Source organism: Ambystoma mexicanum, chromosome 10 (genome assembly GCF_040938575.1).
Source record: "Ambystoma mexicanum isolate Mex_15411 chromosome 10, UKY_AmexF1_1, whole genome shotgun sequence".
Taxonomy (NCBI): domain Eukaryota; kingdom Metazoa; phylum Chordata; class Amphibia; order Caudata; family Ambystomatidae; genus Ambystoma; species Ambystoma mexicanum.
The window spans coordinates 322,928,656-322,945,955 of record NC_090932.1 but is presented as its reverse complement, the minus strand read 5'-3'; the positions used below and the strand labels follow the sequence as shown (position 1 = coordinate 322,945,955).

Genomic DNA, 17,300 nt, shown 5'->3' with positions numbered 1-17,300 from the left:
CTAGGCAGCTCAAGAGGCCATGGTATCTCAATGTAGGCATGTAGCATGTGCATTCCTCCTGCACAGACCCATTACATTTCCCACCTTCCCACACTAATGTGGCTGAAAGGGTGTGCAGCGCCTTAAGAATAAAGATCACCATGGGGAAACAAGAAGACACATTTGTTCTCATATAGTTACATGCCTTGATATGAGGATATCTGGCACCTATATGTATTGCTTCTTGATTACAAGCCACTGGCTTTAATCTCTACATGCCCCCCTGTCCTACTGCAGCAAGCTGCATGTGGATGTTTCTGAAGTCAACCATGAGATGTACCACAGTGACTAAAGATTGAGGAATAGCGCTAAATGCTCTCCAGATTAAATTATCTTCAGGTAAATCGCTGTGACATGTTGCTTGGTTTGGAATTATGTGCTGCAGAAGAACATTTATCAGATGCCAGTCTAAACATTTCACAGATGTTTTTCCCTTTTGTTTTAATGTTGTTCAGAATGTATGCCTCTCACTGTCCAAAATATGTTTGTAATATTTCCTCTGTTATCGTCTGTAAAGAGAATTTGGTGTAGTCTTCCTTTAACACTCCTTTTCATAGTATTACTCCCTTCCTCTGCTGAGAATAGGACAAAAACGTTGACCAAAATAGACAGTGATATCTCGCTCTCTCAAATAACCTTTGACTTCCCTGGCTCTCATCCTCCACCATACCGCCACCCTAATCACCAACATACTGCATCCTCCTAAACACTCTACACAACCACTCACTACACCAGCCCTATGAATAGCCTGCCACCATAGTCTTCACTCAGTCGAGCCACCTCCTTTGAGGCTAGGGAGGAGAGCCTGCTATGCTAGACCCTCCCTAGGGGTCTGGGCAAGTGGGACCTCACTGGAGTGACTCCCGTCTTGGGGACAAGGACTCCAAGTCCAGCATGGAACTCCCTATCCAAACCACTCTTTCTGCATATATGGACGTCGGAAATACAGATGCATTCCTTGTTTCAATTGAGGATAACAAAGCATATGCTATGCAGAGGCGAGCCCCTGAGGCATTGATGTCCTGGAGGGGCGGAGCCAGTTTGAGCTGCGGAGCCAGCAGCGGCCTGATGAGCGATAAACCCGCTAGCTGGATGCTGGAAGGTGGGTACCTTGACCGAGCAAGAGGCTCCATCAAGGAGAAGTAGAGGATGGAAAGGCAACCATCTTATTGGGTGGCGTGACCACTGAATAGCAGTGGTGTGCCCAGCACCAACAACGAACTTCAAGATCTGAGTAAAGAGAGGATCCAGAGATAACAAGCTCCTGCCAACAAACACCTTTGCCGCCATGAGAGGAATGGATGGTAACAGGGACACTACGACCGTGTGGATGCGAGCAAAATGCATGACTGCGGGTTTCCAAGATCACCGAAGCAGATGTAGGTATGAAACTCTAAAGAACCTAACAGACATGGTCCCACTTATCCAGAGAGAAAGGGATATGAACAAGGTTATACAGCTGCCAACAGTCTGTAAAGTCAAGAGAATGTAACAAGCACATGGCCCCACTTATCAAGGGAGAAAGAGGTACGAACAATGTTATGCCTGGCTGGAATAGTCTGTAAAGTCAAGAGAACGAAACGGGTTCACTGCCCCACATATTTAGGAAGAAAGGGATAAAACAATGGTTATGCAAGGATGAGATAGCTGCAAAAATATGTAAAGTCAAGAGCACCTAACGGGCACACAGCCCCACTATCGTAGAGAGAAAGGGATAAGAACACTATGATGTAAGGCTGAAATAGTCGACAAAAATATGTAAGAGGACGGGACTGGTACACGGCCCCACCATACGAGAGTGGAAAGTTGGAAACTCTTGTCTATCAAAGCTGAGATAACAACTAAGAGTATCAAGAAAGTACAAACATTGATCAAACATTGTTCTTATGTCGAGACAGAGTGGAGTAAAGTTGAATAGTCTGTAAACACGGACAGCAAAGTGCATGAGATCACTGGAAATTATAAAGAAACATTTGGTCATAAGAAATAAGACATTTTCCAGAATTACTGGGCTTTGGAAAGTAACCACGTATTTTTCAAGTCAAAAGAAACTAACATCCTGACCCTCACACTAAAAAAAATAATGAAGGGATAAAGGGAAATGTTTATGACCTAGTATCTGCAAAAAAGATTCTTAAACCAAAGTAGAATACTCCAACATACATTTTCTCCAGAAATGGAAAAGGCTTTAACTCCAGAGGGGGATTCCCTTCCCCTGGATTTTTCACTGCTATCACAAAATGTCTGTGTGTAACAGTTCCTTTTTATAGAAGTTTCTCTTTAACAAAAAGTTCCTGCTTAAACACAAGTTCCTTACTTCTTTAACAAACACTGTGTCTGCTTGACTTACACTCCTTGTGTGATTCTACCTTTCCTGGTGTAATCCCCTGCCAGCACTTCTTTCTCTCATACATATTTCTTCTTTTGTGTTTCACAACTGCCTGGTATATACTGGCTGGTACCCCTTATGGTTTCTCTTTTGTCCTCAAGTAGCATATACCTTTCTGGTTGGCTAGGTATATTTACTTCACAAATATTCACTTTGCTTTTCTTAAGTTCAAAAAATGTTCTCTTCAAGTAGCATATACTTTTATGGCTGACTTGGTGTATCTACTTGACAAAACATTAACTTACAAGGTTCCAAATCTTTCATCATGATTCAAAACAATGTTCTTTGCATTTCACTTTCTGTAGGTTTATAATGTTCTAATCATCTTCGTCATGGTTGCCGTAATGCCCTGGGGTCCTGTGAGGAACTCATGGTAGCAACAGTAAAGACAGACACAAGTGATCACAGTTCAAGGGTGTTGATTAAACCGTATGTGGGGTGGAAAAATGCCTAATCTAAACCTAAATCTAAGATGAGAGCTAGCGTCTACCATCAAATGAAAATAAGGCAGTCCTTGTGGCGTTGTGTCAAATAAAAAGGACCTATACTAGGAAACCTATTGCCAAACCTCACAACTAATACAGAAAGGGTGTGGGGTGGTTTTCAAGAAAAAGAAAGAAGTGTTCACAAATAATATATCAGGATGCGGTAGCATGGATCTCCCTTCTCCACATTTTGAGCACAGGGTAAGGTGGACCTTGGAGCACAGCATACACTCAAGCTTTCCCAGCTCGAGTCGACAGTTCCACTTGCAGCTATCAGGACCGCGAATGGCCAAGTCTTGTTTCTCCTGAAAGTCTCTTGCCTTGAAAGGCCTGATGTATTCAACAACAAAACAAAAGTTCCTTCAACAAAATGAAAGTTCACTTCCCGGTTTTACTTGGGGTGAGGATTCTTCACCCGGGGGTCCCCCTCTTCCGGGCGATGACCGCTCTTAACTTTCAGCCTCACTTACAAATCTCAACGACTTTTCAAACAGTTCTAGTGGACATCCCTCGGCTGGGTTCACTCTTGTCAACACACTGTTTCTTGTGACTTTAGACTTTGCCCCCTTGTCGTCAGCTTCCCTCTTCCAGGTTCACACTTGCCAACTTCACATTCAATTTCAGTGTTTAGGGGATTGACTTCCCTTGTTTTCTCATGTGGCAGGATTGGTGTCCAGTCAACTCGTCGAAAAAAAACTGGTCGACTGCAATTTGGTCGACGCAATTTGGTCGAAAATCAAATGGTCGAATTTTTTTTTTATTTATATATTTATTTTTCGGGTTTTCGTTTAGTTAAAAAAGGGGTTTTTAGAGAAAAAAAGGGGGTTGGAGGGGGGACCCCCCCCCAAAAAAAAAAAAAAGGGTTAAAATAAAAAAAAAAATTTTTTCGACCATTTGGTTTTCGACCAAATTGGTTCGACCATTTGTCTGGTCGACCAATTTTTTTCGACCAAATGTCTGGCAACCGCAGGATTCACTTCCCTTGCTTTCTTTAAAGTTTGTAGATCAAAGACTTTCAACTGTACAGGGATTTTGCTTGACCTCCTGTATGACCACTTTGACCTATCTTGCCGGCTCTCTTACGGCCTTCCGGTTTCTGTAGTTTTACTATATTGGGGATCGACAGAGTCTCTCACAGCAGCACCCATGTGGTGCCCGACCCCTTCTGTAGCTGGTCTCGCCCTCACAATGTTACAGTTGTTTTATCTTCTCACATTTTGCCACTTTGCGACTTTCATTCACCACAGCCCGGTTCTTCTCGGCTCTCACCTCGACTCCCCACTGCGATGAACTGCTTGACTTTCCTCTCTACTGGAGCAAGGCCTGTACCACGGAAGCAGGAGTCTACCTCACTACGGCTTATCGGAGTCGATGCGCTCCACGCTGAAACACTTGTATATGAGCGCGATATAAATAAAATATCATATCTGTGTACTGTTGACATCTGTTGCAGCACACTTGGCTATTGTCCTCCGTCTTCTGTTTCTTTCGGGGAAGGGTTCACAGGGTTTTGTCAAAAAAGGCCAGGTTGTTCGTGTCTCTCCTCATCAGCCTCTCGATATTTGCCACCTTTCTCCTCTTGTACTGCCGGGTCTGGGTAGCTGTTTCGTCTTGCGGTCTGCCTTGCTTGTACTGTGCTCTCTTGCTCCACCTTTTCTCCCAGTGGGGAAGGGCAAGGGTTGTCAGGTGTGTGTGATTCTGATCAATTGCCTGACTGTGCCTGACCCATGTATTGGGACATGTCAGGTAAACGGCTCTGGTGGTAGTCCATTCTCTCTTGTGTCATGCGAAAGTGTTCATAGAGGAAAGGGGTGGGGGGCAGTAGTTTTGAATGCCCTAAGTGGTAGGATGCAGAAAAGGTGTTGAAAGAAGGGGGACACTGTGTCTCACCCGTTGGTATCCCACTCCCAAAGGACTCCCATCCAGGTGATCCTCCCTCACTGGTCTACCCAGGAACTGAATCCAATAGAGATGGCCGTGTCCTGGCCACCTAGATGACAGATCCCTGGGGACTAGCTAGGTAGACACTGTCAGGTTACTCAGTCTGCTTTGCTAGACTCACCGGTTTACAGTAGCCATTATTGTATGTGTTTGATGGACTTTGCATTCGAATAAACATGATGACTGATTGACAGTAGCCTTTTCGGTCTTGTTGGCACATACGCAGCATGCATTCACCATCTGTTTCCTATTTCGGGAGGCTCTTACGTGACTTCAACCTTCCTCTCAGCGCCGCTCCTATATGCTGGCTTCTCCGGTAAGGACAACGCTGTTTCTGACTACCTGACACTCATGGACCCTCTTGCGGTTCCTGGCATCTCCCCGTCCCCCCTTGCTCGCACCAGGTTTCCCTTCTTTCCTGCTGGTGAGCTTCCTTGCTCTGCCATGCTGGTTTCTGCTTGCAGCCTCTGCACAACCAGTTAGGGTTCTCTCTCCCAGACGCCGGTTCCAATCTCCAGCCTCTCAAGCTCCCACTGCTGTCACTATGAACTTCAATGGGCCTCAACCCAGTGCGGCAAGGAAACACCCTCTCCCTGGTTTCCCCCTCTGTGAGTGAGTTTGCAGTTTTGCTAATACCCAGGGGTTCCCCTTCTTACTGAAGAGGACATACTGATCCCTTTGGCTTTCCTAGTCCTCTCCAGCTTCCCACAGGCAGTCAGGGTGCCTGGGCTCCACCTTCCTTCTTGTGGTATAGCAGCTCAAAGCCTTTCTCTCTGCATCACGGGACACCTACATCCAGGTCCTCCAGGGATGGCCTCTCTCACACTTCCTGAGTCTTTTCTCCTTTTTATATTGGCTTTGGCCAGTAGGATTTGGGGAAGAACTATACCCCTGACAGTGAGAAGTTTTCATCATCTCTCCTCCTCCCCGTCAGTGTTGTGGGAACAGTGGTCCCTTTTTGAGAAAACTGTATAAATGTTTGAAATAGGTTTTAAAGGCAACGTATGTTTGGAAGACGAGTATGTGGAGCTGGGAAAAGTGTCTTTCATAATTTTACAAGGCCGGTTAGTTGAGAGTTGGCTTTTGGGATGTGACCAAAGCTTTCCACTACTCTCCATGGATGGAAGAGGGAAGACACCAAAATGGGCCATTAGATTATTGCAAATGGGGGATTCTTCCTGTAAGGGGAAAGGAGGATACTGCGTCTCACCTGATGGAGTCCGGATATCTCCCCGCAGTTTGTCTCCCTACTGTGATCCTCCCTCATACAGCCGTATAGCCATCCCCAGGGTCAGGATGAAGTAGATACTCCTGTCCCCTGGCCACATGGAAGGAGGTCACCACCAGGAAAACAGTAATGAGTCCATCGGATTCATCACAAAACCTATACTGATGATAATTGTTATTTTCCAAACGAATTTGATACTGAAGCGACAAGGAACTTAAGACAGCGAACCAATCATCTACAAGTGGGACAGGCAGAAGTCCATACCGAGGCTATCATACACGCCTCTTTTATTTTTAGTTCAATCTTTTTTCCAAAGTGTTTGGGCCAGTTTGTTGCTTAGGTTTCAGACGGAAAACTTTTTATTTGGGCTTGACATGCAGCTTTACTTTTGGTTAGGTAGGGCACTTCCCTCACAATGATAGGGCAAGTTAGGAGCTTTTTCTGTTATTTTAAATAAAACACTTATTAACGTGTCTCACTCCTTCTTCTGGTTCACTACATAGTGTAGTTGTAAGATGTTCATGGACACATGTCACTTCTTTGCCATTAGGGATCAGTATGTCTGACAAGTTCCTCTTTTTAAAGTTTCCATGGATTGGGAGTATGAGAAATTGGCTTCCTGAAGCAGTAGAAGGTAAACACCCTTCTTACAGAGGCGAGCTTACACTTGTGTCCTAGTCCTCTGATATTCCATGAGGCCTTTCTGACGTAACAACTTTCCATCATCACATCTCAAAACCTCTGTGAGAACAATAGTTAAAAAAATAAAGTTAGGGAACCGTATCTAAATATGCTCTTCTAGTGGCACATCATATCACGAGGAAATCATAAATGGTATTTACTCTGGGCTGTACCCAGGTGACTGTACCCATTGGATTCTAGAAGTCATAGGAAACATTTGTAGAGAAAAGCAATGGCAACACATGTATCTAAATTTGCCACTGAATTGAAAGCATACAGCTGTTAACATCAACAGACAAACATAGCTGGACTACTTCATCACTCCACCACTCACTACTACAGACGTTGCAACAATATACGAAACACAGTCTTTTATAGACCTTGTACCCAACCAATGCTAATGTGGGTGGGATAATCTGTACGGAAGTGATAAGCGTACTATGAATTAGTAAAACAGGATGCATACTCAACACATTAACCTAATCTGCAAGCCTTTGAGGTGGATGTCACAGACACTGTGGCTGTTTTAAATGATTGAAGGTTGATAAGTCAAGCAGGTTGTTGGAAGATTGAAGACATGTGTTAGAGGAGACTTTCCCTGTAAGAGGTGTGACGAATCATCAGATATTGTCACTTCTCCCTTAGGGGGAGGCCCTTCCCATGAGGCCAGGGAGGTGAGGCCGCTACTGATAGTCCCTCTGGGGATGGTACTCAGAGGGTGGATCTCATGGGGAGGGAAACCCCCTATGGTACTAGTGATGACCTGGGGAGAACATGGTATCCCCATAACCCACCTTACCCGTACACACATTCCTACTCCCATCACACCAACACTATCCCTAATATTCCTATATGTTTTTGTAGATCTATCAGTATAGGAAGTACTGGGATGAGGAAGAGTGTAGGCTCCACAAAGGAAGAGTATCCTATAAGTACTGAGACAAAGGAGAAACCAATTGACCCACTGGAAGATCTCCAAATAAGTATTAAGACGAAGAAGCGCAGAGCCATGCAGATGGCCCCACAGAACTAAAGTGACTGTTCTAGCTCCACCAGAGGAGGTATGAAACAACCTATCAAAAGGAAAGAGGAAAAACCAATGTTGGCAGACCCGCCCAGGAGGAACAGGGAGATTCAAAGCCGGACGGAACAGAGAAACCAGGAGAGCGGACACTGGGACGCTTCGCCACAGGCAGAAGTGTTCCTGAAAGGTCTTGTGTGGATGGCCCAGCGAAGGAGGCAAAGTAACTGGCAACCAGCCAACTGAGCAAGCTGGTACAATTATCCAGCTGGAGACGTACAGCCTGCGAACAGGAGAACACTGTAGAGCTTCTACCACCCCTGGAAAAACCAAGAGAGGCCTGAATGGGAAGACGGAGAAACCCACAAACGACCGGCGGATGCCGGCAAGCATCCTGCAGAGCTCTGGGTGACCAGCATGGGTGTTATTTTAGGGGGGGGGGGCAGGGGTGTTTGTCCCCCCCCAACTTTCATGGCACACCATTTTGTCCCCATTCCTTTGACTGGGGCACCTTTTATTCAGATGTCATGTCCCCCCCAACATTTTCAGCAAAGTTACTCCACTGGTGACCCAGGATGCTTGGTGGAACCCCCAAAGGGTAGAAGAGTAAAGAAAGACAGCCTGGGATCCACAGACATTAACGAGCAGCCTCCTAAACCATCTTCCTTGTGGCTGAACCTGGCAGGGTAGGGAGCCAAGTGCTCTAAAATCCAGAGAAGAGGAAAGACCGGTCTGGGACCCGCACCCAAAGAAGAATAATCTCTTAAACTATCTTCTTCCTCGCAGTATCTGGCAGGGTAGTGACCCAGGTCTGCCTACAGCAGAAATAGAAAGAAATGCAGGTCTGGTACCTGCACCCATAGAATTGAGAAACCACTGGGAATGTTTGTGTTTGAGCTGGAACTTTGATCTTGAACATTCTCTTGAGCCTTTAAGACCCGCGGAAGAGAGCCATTCCCTCAGGTAAAAATCCCACCTGGAGATCCACCAGGGGGCGCAGAGATGCACTGACGCATCTGCACTGGTCTCCTCCACAGGGCGCCGTTAGAGGGACCTGAGCCCCCCCTTAACTCCCAGGAGTGAGGCGCCGACCCCCCCCGCGGCCTGCGGACACCTCAGGGCCCCCGAGCGCCCCAACTCCGGTCATCCGACACAGAGATTTCGCCGAGTTCTGGCGCTTGGGAAGTGGAGGAAGAGGGAGCCCCGCCTTCTCTCGCGCCGCGGCTCCACGAGAAGTAACGGAGAGGCGCGGCTGAGCTGGGGCCCAGGGGAGCGACATCCCGCCGCATTGGCCACCGCGGCTGATCCTGCATTTCCTGGGAATCCGCATCGGGACACTCAATGCCACGGGCGGTCTGCGGCTCTGCAGCGGGAAGGAGAGCGAGCCCGGCCTCACCTGACGGCGGCTGCATACCAGTCAGAGGGGAGCTGCTGCGGCCTGTGTGAGGCCCACGTCGGTGAGGGGCTTCCGGGTGAGGTCACATAGGGTTTTGGGCTTTCTTTTCTCTTCTGGGACCGTAGCCTGGGGACACGAGCTGGGCCCTACGACTTGGACTCTCCCATGGAACACGGGAGGCCCGGGGAGCTGGCGTAAGAGCATACGCAGTGGGCGCGGATTGCGCCATTTTAACTATTGACCTCCTCTCGGCCTGCAGGGCCATTTGTCTTCAGAGGACCCTGAGAGCACAGGCCCCCACAGGCGGAGCGGGAGAACGGGAGCTCCCCTCCGGGAAGTGGGGCCAGCGGCGGTCTCTCTGCCCCCCCCCCCCCCCATCGGGCTTCCCCTGATTCCAATGCTGACCAGGAGAGGGGAATCGGACTCCGGGGGACACCATACGGTACGAGTTTGCCCCAAATCATACATCAGCATCCAGGGCAGAGGGGATCGTCCCGGGCTACCTACCGCGCCTGCTGCTGGGTTCCACTACAGTGTCCACCCTCAGGAGAATATTTCAAGTAGAGGTATCCCGACAGAAAGCAGGGATAGAGAGCGATAGACCCTTGCAAGCCGCGGCCTGGAGTTTTGATTCGAGCAACCCCCCGCCTCAACAGTGAGCACGAAGTTTAGGCCCTATACAGTGGAGACCCCTGGTTGCCCCCCCCCTCTGGAGCAGTGACACAGCCCACTCGGTCTGAGACGTTCAGGAAGAGACCTAGTGGAGATGGTCGGGGTGAGCCTATGAACTGGAAGGAGTCCCTGCAGAGATTTCGACATCGAATCCCAAGCCCGCCAACCAACCCGGAGATGGCGGCCCTGACTCACCAGGAATTGTCAGATACTAGTACAGTCACTAAAGGTATGGCAGCCCTTTTGGAGGAAATAAGAGGCTTCAGAGCGGACATAGCGGTACGGCTGGCCACCCTGGATAAAAAAGTGGACAATATAGAGGACAGGGTCCAAATGCTCGAAAACAACACAGCCTCGAACAACATTTTTGAGACTCAATTTGACATGCGCTTATCAGAGCTCGAGAGGAGAGAAGAGAAATGCTCCCTAAAGCTTGATGACTTGGAGAATAGGGAACGCCGCTGTAACCTGCGCTTTTTGGGCTTTCCTGAGCGGGAGGGTGAAACGCAAATGGACATTATCAAAGCTGTAAATGCGGTGGTGGGAACTCTTTTTGAAGGTGCAAATACGAATGAACCTACTATTTTTTTTTATTTTTTTATTTTTTTATTTTTATTGGTTTATTTACAAACCTTTAAAAAAAGAAAAGCAAAAAGGGTGAGACCATAAGTCGCTCTTCGTTACATTCACATTATCTACATTAATTTTTGAGCCACCACATTAATCCATTAAACAATTCTCAATTAATGCTAGCAAAGTTGTCAGTGGTAGTATCAATTTTTGATCCGTTCCTCTAAACATGTGAGACCACCACTCCTCAGCATTGAGGGAAGGGTGACTCTCGCTCCAATTACCCAGCAGTCGGGTTCTTTCTGTGCGTAGATTTGTACAAAATAGCACTAAGTGTTTTAAAGTTTCTGGTTCTTGATCGCAGAGTCGGCACATTGGATTCGTATTCCTGTTAACTGTCCATGTTCTCAGACGTTCTTTTGTTTTGAACATGTTAAGCCGAAACCGCATGTATAGTCTTCTTGCGTTCGGATCAGGAAATAACTCAATGTATTTTTGCAATTTATTAAAAGCACAAGCCTCGGGTGGTACTTGGCTCAATAGTTTCAGGGCTCCTCTTTCAGAGCAAGTCAGCTCCCAGTCTAGACGCCATAGTTTTAATTTTGCAGCATCCGGATTTCCTTCTAACAGGGCTGGTTTGATGTCGTATTCCGACATTAAGCTTTCACAGCGCTTTAGCCACATTTCTAGTACTCCTGAAGTTGATGTAGTTTCATTGTTGAAAATGGCAAATTGCGGAATTCCCTCTCCGACCTTTGTTTTCCGATATAGAGACAACAAACTCCAACAAACACGTGCGTGCATGGAGATCAGTGATAGTTCGTACCTAATTGATGCTGTTGAAGTCCCTTTGGGTAATCCCAGGACTTTTACCCAGAAAATGTTTTCGAGCGTGGACCAAATTTTCCAAGAGCACCCCAAGGCGTTTTCAGCTCCATATGTTAGGGATGGGATTACTTTTTGTTGATAGAATTTTAGTACCACTTTGAGTGAAAACCTGCCAAATCTTTTCTTTAGAACTAGAGCTTGGTTTGCTAATTGTTTACATTTACGTTTTGCCTCTGTTACCCAAGGATTGTCATTAAGACAGGAACTGACGATCATTCCAAGGTATTTTACACTCGGCGATATCAGAAGTTTTTCCGTTCCTATGAACCAAGATTGGTTTTTTCGCGTTCTTTTCTGACCGCTCTGCAAATTGTTTAACACAAGAATTTCACATTTTTTTGTGTTAATAAGAAGATGATTTTCAAGTACGTACTGCTGTACTGCGTTGATTTTCCTTTGCAGACCAATCGGTGTCCGATCCAGTAGTATAAGGTCATCCGCATACAGAAGCCAATTCAAGGGAGACCCATGAATCTTCGGCGGGAAAGATCTTACTGCCTCTATTGAAATTCCAATGTCAGAAATAAACAGGGAAAATATGGCTGCCGCCAGGGGGCAACCCTGTTTAACCCCCTTAAATGTTTCGATCGGTGCAGACAATGTTCCAGTTTGGTCCAGTCTTACTCTCACAGTGGTGCCAGTATGTAAGTCTTTTATTGCGTCTAAAAGGTCGATTGGGCACCCCCATTTGTTCAGTTTTTCCCATAGCAATTCTCGATCTACCATGTCGAAAGCATTGGAAAAATCAATAAATGCGAGATATACGGCTGTGTTAGATCTAATGGCCTCCATCTTCAATAAATTCAGTAGCAGCAAATTCAAAGAACATCCCACACGTTTGACAAAGCCAGTTTGACGCGTATCAACATGATTGGATTGGTTTGCCCACGTCACTAGCTTTGTTTGTAACACAGTTGCATAAATTTTTCCTAATACGTCGAGTAACGCAATTGGTCGGTAGTTTTTTGGGCAGGTTCTGTCACCTTTTTTGTAAATGGGTACAATTACTGCTGATTTCCATGATCTTGGGGTTTGCCTTTGATCGTTTATTCTCTGAAATAGTATCATGCAAAAGTCGGCCCACAACTCTGGTTGTTGCTTGATTGTAAAATTTGTAAGGCCATCCGGGCCGGGAGCTCGCGAGTTGTTGGCTTTCTTAATTATGTTTATGATGTCATCTTTATTGAATACCAAATCCCATTTGTTTGCGATTGTGGCACACGGATTAGGTATTTCAAAGTTCTTTTTGTATAAATCGCTGAAGTGGGCAATCCAAACTGACTCAGGCACCATCACGGCTTGCATGCCACACTGGGATGCTTCTGAATCGTTAATGATGTTCCAGAAGTCTCTGGTATTTTTATTTCCAAGACTTATTAACATTCGTTCTGAGTCACCTTGTAACATTGACTTTTTGTGAGATTTAAGCCAGTTTTTGTACTGCTGTCTGGCATCTTTGGTCAAAATTACGCGTGTAGCGTTATCGTGGTTCCGGGCTAGTCGGATGGTGCGCCTCATTAAACGTTTTTGTTGCAATACATTGAGATCAAAGCAATGAAGGCGTTTTATGCTAGGTCGTTTTAGGCCACCTTTGTTTGTTTGAAATTTTACTAAAAGACCTGCGTAGTCAGGTGTTGGTTCTCCTGTACAGTATTGGTCTAATATATGAACGACTTCTTCGGCATCAAGCCTTAGTCTCACTCTGTTTGGTCCAACTTTGATCCTTTGTGGCCATTTCGACTTGACGTTTTGCGTCTGAATAGTAAAGTTCATTATTAACATGTCATGGTCACTCATTTCCTTTGAGATCACTTTTAGTGTGGTTACTCGTTTGTGAAGATCTGCTGAGACAAATATATAGTCAATTATTGAGCCGTGGCAACCACTTTTCCATGTGTGCGCTGGTGGTATGTCGCCTTGAGTGTGACCATTTAGCATTTGCAAATTTCGAGCGCCTAGTTCTTTCTTTATTTTTGACCCCAGGTTTTTTGTTAAGGATTTTCTTGCATGAAAGAAATCAATGTTCAAGTCGCCACACAGTATTATGTTGGAGCTCCTTTGGTTCACAAGTAGACGATCTATAATGGTCGAGATTGCGTCGATGAAGTCGTCATTCCCCGCACTGGCATGGTTCCAATAGACGTTAATAATCGTCATTTGTTCAGGTGCTAATTTGTCGCAGTCTGGTCTGGTCAAGGTTGATTCTTGAATGAAAGGAGAGTGATTGACAGAGTTTGTAATCCTGAACCCAGATATACTCCTTACCATCGTTAGCAGGCCAGCCATTGGGCGCCCCTTGCCAGATTGTATAGCAGGGTTTACGACGATCTGAAAGCCCGTCGCTACAGGAGCTTCAGTTAACCATGTTTCTTGTAAACAAGCAATTGTCAAATCACCCAACCACTCACTATAGAACAAATGGTTGAAACCCCGTGTGTTCCACGATCCAAGTGAACATATCTGTGGTGGGGGCTCAGCCTGGCATTATTGTGGTTGGTTAATGTTCAGTGTTGCTGCTACCCAGTTCCAGTTTTGTTCCACCCCAAGAGGAAGAGAGGTAGTATGAGTATTTGTTGCTTCATCGTTTGTTTTTCCATACCCTTGAATTGTTATGGAAAACTGCTTTATGGGTACATTTTCTTCTTGACAGCAACCGTTATCAAATGAGACGTGTTTCTTACCAATAGACAGAAACTTATTATTTGTTATTTTTGCTTTTAAACTCTCGTCATTTGAGTTCTGGTGCGGGGGCTTTAACCGTCCCGCAAAGTCGTTTACCGCTGCCTCGAACAGGCTCCCTGTTGCTTTTTGAGTGTCCCAGACACGTCCTATAGACTTGAGTTGGGGACTATGGTTGTGTGTTACTACGATGGATGATTCATCTTGCAACTTATAGACGTGAAAGCCCATAGAAAGCAGGGACACGTTTTCCTCCAAAATGGAGGAAGCGATCAAGGGAGAGGTTATGTGCAGCACCACTTTGTCGTTCCGAGACTCTTCTGGGAATTCGACTAAAAGCAGGTCGTCTGAGTTGATGGCACGTAATCTCGGGACGTGATGTAATAATATTACTATGTTCCTGCGATTTAGAATCAAGTTGTCATGAGGCTGCAGTCGCTCGACAAGTATTCTGACTAAGGGATGATGATGGGATCCCCTGGATGTTAGAATCTCTTTCATTGTTTTAGTTGCGTTTGTGGATCTTGTTTTGTAATCATTATTGTTCCTCTCTGGTAGTAATGAGCGTTGGAATTCGACTCTTTCATTACAGGCTCCTACTTGACTCTTTCTCTGATCCGAGGGTGGATGGACTTGATCAATACACTTTTTTAATTGGTAAATTCTATTTTGCTCTTGCCGTTTGTCTTGCATGGTCAGAAAATTGTAACTCTTATTCGGTAGGGCGACTCCCTTGTCGTTTATTTGGAAGTTTCGGCCAGGTGGACACTCAACGTCAGCCTTGAGTGACGTGGTAGGAGCACTCGCTTTGGCGTCGTTCCCAGTGGAAATCGCTCTGCCCACCGCGGATGCTTCTATCTTCAAGCACTCCGTTTTCGGCTCGTTTACCAGTACATGGTTTTTCACAAAGTACAGCACTGGATTCCAAGTCTTCATACACACTGTCATCATAAGTTGACATATTTAATAAGTCAATTGAGGGTTCTTTCGCTGTGCTTACTTTATTGGATTCCTTAGGGACACTCTCAGTGTCAGATAGACTGGCAGGAGCCTATTTTTGAGTTTGCTTAGCAGACTGCTTTATTATTCCTGGGGCTAACGTATGGACCACTTTGATGTTACGTAAAAATTTGCGTGCTCCATTTTGTTTGTTGCCTCTCTTGACAGGTAGGTTTTTGGATTTTTTTTTTAATTGTTGTCCAGTCAGATGTTTACCCACACTTTTTTGTGATGATGTCTCGTCTTCTTTGTTGAAAATGGAGAATAATGGACGATTTGCATCTTCAATAGGGCACTGCTCGGTCCAGTTTGGTTCCACACACTGCGGCTGTGTGGTAGAAGTTGATTCAACTTGTGAATCTCTCAAAGCTAAATTTGCAGAGTTTTTAGCTTGTTCGAATGCAGTGTGGAAGGATACGTCAGTAATTTCAATGATTGGAATGGCATCAGAACTTGGAGTTGCTATACTTGCTGAGGCACAGAGACTTATTGGCTGTAGTCTGGGTTTTTTTGATGTGATAATAGGGGCCGTAGAGAAATCCACAGGTGGGGTCTGATCAAGTGTCTTCTCAGACAAGACTCCAGAGTTCACCTGTGTTAGGCTAGATTTAATAGTTGGACAAAGGCCTAGCGAATTTGCGGGGACACCGCAGTGATCTGTTCCTTGCGTAGAATCTTCAGTTGCCAGTTGTGATAGGTCATGAGATCCCTTTTGTCCTGGTAGTGAGTGTGGTCGATTTCCTTCCCATTTGAATAAGGCTAATGCTTCCTTGGCTACTTCGGCGAGTAGTCTTTTGTCAGTTGCCTCATTATTCCTTTGTTTAGTCACAAGCTTATGTAGGTCGTCTAGTTTTCCTACACCCACCAGCTGTGTTTTATTAGTTAATCCACATATTTGTTCTACATTCACTACTTTTGAGTTGAGTAGAGCCACTACCGTGGTCAAATCTCGGGTGGCCTCATGTAAATGTTCGTATAGTTTTATGAACGGGGCAAGAGAGATGGTTAATGTGGATAAGACTAGTTCTTGCAGACATGTGGTCGTCATAGCGGTGCTATCTAAGGAGCTGTGAGTGGGTGCTTTCGACTGGTTTAGGCTTCTGGCATTATTAGTTCTGTTTCTTCTAATTTTCGGGAATGGTCGTTCAATGAAGGAAGACTCAGTGGTCTCATCACTGTCTGAGTCAAGGTCAGAGTTTTTGCTACTCAGCGACAGTGTCTTTTTTTTGTGTGCAGAAGTCATGGTCAATTGACATTTTGTTGTGTTATTTGATCTCTTTTGTGACAAAGGTGGTAAACTGTGCGAATCCGGGCTGAAGTCCACCCGCTCTCTTGTTGTCGACATTTTCGCTCGCTTGTGTGGAATGTTTACGGCTCCTTCATCTTTTGAGCCGCCCCCACAAGTTAATCTCGAAATGTCGCGTTTTAATAAATGTTTGACCCCTTCGTTATTAGGGGTGACTATGGTTGTTATTGTGTCAGCTACACTATCTTTTATTTGTACATTATTTAATGTAATTGAATTTTGTAGTACGTTTGTTACGGTATCTGACGGTTTTCGCCGTGCTTTCTGAGTAGTTTGCATGTCCGTCGTCGTTGCGCAAGCTCGCGAGCCCACGCTGCAGTCAGTGGGCAGGCCGATCCTCTCCTCTTCCGCAAGTGCGAGTGCGTCCGTGCCAGAGCCGCCAGAACAACCCATCCCGCCAATTGCCGGGCCGTCCTCGGGAGGCAGCGAGACACGGGCGCCCGGATCGACTGTTCGCCGGTCCTCCACTCCAGCCTCCCACTCCCCGCACAACAGCCCCTCGCCCCGCGCCGCGCTCGCGGACAAATCAGCCGAGGCACCCACCATCGCCCCCGGCGCCACCGACAACACGGCCCCCCACTCGGCCTCCGCCAAGGAACAACACACCACAGGTAAATTTGTGTGAGTTCCTGTGTCTCTCTTGGCTTTATTTACTATCCGTGTCTCCAATACGTCATATGGGAGTTGAGCTACTTGATCTACCACAGCGCTGCGTGGCTCGGGTGCAGGATATAGGGGCGGAGCTTGCACTTGATCCTCTGGTAAGTCAATCGAATGGAGAGTTTTTGTCCCCCCCTGCTGAGTCTGTGTGTTACAGGTGCTTCCTTCGCAAAATACATCATCATTTAAAATGCCAAAGTTTGATAATGCGGCAGATTTTGCAAGCGTGTTTGTGTGCGTGTGTGTTTCCATGTCTTCCGGATCTTCGCTTGTTGATACACATGAATGATAGTTACTTACTTGGTTTTGCCGGTTGCTTAGCAGTCTTCGATGAATTGCTGCTGGA

At 46.0% G+C, this 17,300-nt stretch overlaps 1 protein-coding gene across 8 annotated transcripts in view; it reads left to right on the top strand.

Moving 5' to 3' along the window:
- TACC1 (transforming acidic coiled-coil containing protein 1) overlaps positions 1-17,300 on the top strand; it is an 868,514-nt gene that overhangs the window by 643,432 nt on the left and 207,782 nt on the right. The window lies entirely within an intron of this gene.